Here is a 4,312-nt window from a genome sequence, read left to right as displayed (position 1 = left end):
AATAGAATATTCGAAGAAGTACCAGAGAAAAATAAACATCTCTGAACTAAAAGGAGACATGACTTTTTGAACTGAAAGCATCCCTAAATGCAAACAAGTTTTAAAAGATTCACACAGCCATATGTCTTTATATGAATTTTTTTTAATTTTTGAGGATGGGGAATAATTTTATTCACTAACCAACCTAGCAAATGTTAAAACAGAACAACAAATTAAAACAAATTCTGTAAACTGCAACCAAACAAAAACTCTGGCCCAATTGCAAAGGAAAAAGATAAATCAGGAAGTTCTGTGTCTATAAGATTGAGTAGGCAGGCTTTTTCTTTTCCTCCCCACTAATTATAACTAAAAACCCTAGATAGTACACATCAAAGAAACAAAAAATTCTTAAAGGTGGGACTCATATGCATCGACAGGTGTTTAAACATGTTATAATATTACCATATAATATTATATTTCCTCATGGTATTACAATATTTTATTATGGTTATTTGTGCATGCTCTGAAGACTATCACTCTAGGCACATAACTGAAATAGAATGAATCCCTGGACCAATGCATATATAAACATCTCTGGGGCAACTTGAGGGGAAAATAAATGTTACTTTCTTACATTAAATAACACAATAAAATATACCCAACATGAAAATTGATTTAAATGTAAATATGAAGCTTTAGCTGAATTGAAGAAAATATAGGTAACTATTTACTTTAGCTTTCTGAAGTTCTTTCTCAGCATGTATTCTAAAGCAGAATCCAAAACAGAAAATATTCATTGATTTTAACAGATAAAAATAAAATAATTTTAAACACTAATAGCTGAACACAGAAATTGAAAAATAAATTTTAAGGAGACAATGTGTACAAGATAAATGTCAACATATTGCTACAAATTACCCAAGGGAAAACTAGGGAAATCAATAATCACTCAGTTCACATCATCAGAAATCAAATGCCAGAAAAGAAAAACAGTTCAAAGGCAACAAAAATTAAGTACAATTTTTTAAAGGAGATCATTTTTTCTTAAAAAATTTTAAACATGGTATTTATTTTGGGTAAATGTGAAATATAAACATTCAGACACTATAGGTCCAAACAATAAGTTGATTTTACACTACGTATCAGAGATTCTTTGAACTAGCAACTTCATATCTACAATTTTAGATTAAGATTATCTGCAAATTTTATATACCAGGATGCTCCTCTCAGCTTTAATTATAATAGTGTAATTAGAACAAATAAATGATAAAGGACAATCTAATGATATAAAAATAGCTTGGGAAATAAATTGTTACATCTGCACATCTATATTATGAATACTATGATGTAATTAAAATGTATGTTATAAGAATAACAAATGACATGAGAAAATATTCAATAAGTTTTTGCTAAGTTGATAAAGTGTGCTACAAGATAGTATATTTAATATAAAACATTTATTTTAAATAGAAAATTTATATATGTATTACATAATACATATAGAAAGCTTTCAGTTCTGTTTCTTCATTAACAATTTAGTGGTACAATTCCAAGAGTTTTAAATTTCTTCTTCACATTTTATATTTTTTACATTATCCACAGTGAAAAGGTATTTTTTTAATTTGAAGAACAAATACTTGAATAATATTAAGACGAGACACTTATAACACAAAACAACCCATAAACAAAAGGGAAAACTTAATGACAAGCTGGGAAAATATTTGTAATAATGGCAACAAATAATAAAAGTGTTTGGCTACCTAATTTATAGTAAGCTACAGAAATCCCTTTTAAAATGACATAATCTCCTCAAAAGAAAAATACAAGACACAAAGATTTATTTCACCAAAAAGTTCCAATGGCCTGTAAGCATGTGAAAATTACTCTATTTTTGTAGTAATAAAGTTAAAAATTAAGATAGAAACTTAATTTCTTCATCAATTTGAAATACTGAAAAGTATAATACTCAGGGCTAGTAAGGGCTGGTTAGTAAGCAATATCTTATTCTGCTTGAGGCTATGCAAGTTAGCCTCAGTTTGTCACAAGCTGTGTGAGGATCCTATAATGTTCATACATTTTGATTCAAGAACTCCTCTGGTAGAAGAATTGGAGGCAATGATTTTATGTGTCTGTTCAGTGCTGACCAGTATAGTGATACTTTGAAAATGATCATTAATAGATAGACGAAAGAAAGGTTCACTTATAAAGCATGAATTTAAGGAAAATCAGGCAATGATTTAAATAATTTTGAAGAATGTTTAATAGTGTAATGCAGCAATCACAGTATAATATTAATGGAAAAATAAGATGCCAAAAGTGCCCATATATGCTAAATTTCTAATTTTGTAAATACATTTCTTGTACAAAAAGGCTGAAAGGTTGTAATCAGAATTTTAAAGTGATCTATTTCCAAGTGCTGTAAAAAGGTGATTTCTTGTTTCTATTTTTATGGATTACTAAATTTTCTACAATGAGCTACATTTATTATATGATAGTAATAACATTAAAAATGAAAATGATGATGATCATGATGACGCTGCAATATTTACTAAAAATGTAATAGATTTATGCTTTATGCTTTACATTCATTCTCTCATTTTCTTCTCACAACTGTGATTTAAATGCCATCATTATGCTCTCCATACTAGAGATGAATGCAGAATTTTAATGCAGATACATAATTTTGAGGTTGAGAGACTTTGTAAATATATGGAAATTACATGGAAATGACTGAACCTGCACTTAAAACCATAATCAGAAAAATTGACAACAAAAACAACACAGGTTTTTGACAAAGTGTGTAAAATGAACCCAACCTAAACATTTAAGTGTCAGCCTTTGGCACCAGAACTTCTGTAAACTACTGGGAAGAAGAGATACAGCCTGACTTGAGGTGGGGGACACAGCAGAACTTGGCCCATGGCCGGGCTGCAGTCTCCTTGCCAGTCACTCCAGAACTTCTGCAACAATAGAGGACAGTTAAGACTTGGAGGAGGTATACGTTTTGTCAAAACCTGCAGAGAGGGAGATTTTTCTGACCCAGAAAACTTTAGAGGACAGAATTGGAAGTTAAAAAAAAAAAAAACCACAGAGACACACACATACAAATCTCTGGGTAATCTCAATCTTCTTGCAGTATCACATCTCATTCATGCCATAGAAAGGAGAAGCTATGGCCCAGAGAGATTGATGATGTCTTCTAGGTATGGAATAGGAATAGAATTAGATGCTCACCAAATCCTGCCAAACCTTGTCTAGCTGAGCACCTGAACCTCGAGAGGGGCCTGGGTTGACTCGACACCGGACAGGAACCTTACCTGTGCCCAATAGGAAGGTCTGCCTTGTTCAGCTCTACCTGATACATGTGCTTCATGCAGGCTCCTGAGAGTTCGGTGACCTCTGGCTCTGCTGTCAGAAGAACCAGAAAAAGAATTAGGGAGGTCCTACTCCCTTTCTTGGATGAGCCATTAGTGACTGGACCTGAAGGCAGGTCACTGCAGCCTTCTGTGTCAGGTGTGAGTGAGCAGTCTAGATGCGTTGGCCGTGCTCCTAGCCCTGATTTAGGCGATCTGTTCCCAGCGGTGCCTCTTTGGTCCTCAGGGCCACATGAAGGGCTGGCACATGTATTTTCCCCCAGGTGTTTCTGGGCTCAACTTAGCTTCTCTTCCTGCCCTTCCTCAAGGGTACCTGATCTTTTTGAATCCACTGTCCTTTGGGTCACTAAGGAATGTCAGATATCAATAGGATGAAATTCAAGAAAGGAAAACCATACTCTAGGAATGTGGTATTGTGTAGAGAAAAGCACAAAAGTTTTAGATTCTGAGTGACCTAAGTTTAATCCCAGCACTAGACCTTTCTGTTTTGTGATGCTTAGCAGTTTAAAAAGTTTACTTAAAAAATCAAGGTATACAAGATCAATAATATCCATTACAAAATCTTCAGGACTTTGCTTGTCAATTTATTGAAATGACCACTTAAAATAACAGATTCTGTTTTATGGACAGTGTTTGGAGTTGGTTCTAATATCCTAAATTCTTCATACGTGTAAGACCAATGGACAAAGCAGAAACTATGCTTTTGAATCTAAAAAATCAAGATAGAGAACATGATACATTATACCATGTAAACTGCATGTATTTCATATAAAGAAAACTTCAGTATATAAAATGAAATTATACATAATGAAATATATAAAATATATAAATGAAATTATTTATTAGAAAATTTCTGTAAGTATAAAAAATTGATAAGAGTTGCCTCTAGGCAATGAATTTGGGTAACAGAGGGAATTCTACTTTTGGTTGTATATAATTTTATGTTGATTGAATTTTTA

This window comes from Muntiacus reevesi, chromosome 9 (genome assembly GCF_963930625.1).
Source record: "Muntiacus reevesi chromosome 9, mMunRee1.1, whole genome shotgun sequence".
NCBI classification, from domain to species: Eukaryota; Metazoa; Chordata; class Mammalia; order Artiodactyla; family Cervidae; genus Muntiacus; species Muntiacus reevesi.
Note: the sequence above shows the minus strand (reverse complement) of the source record.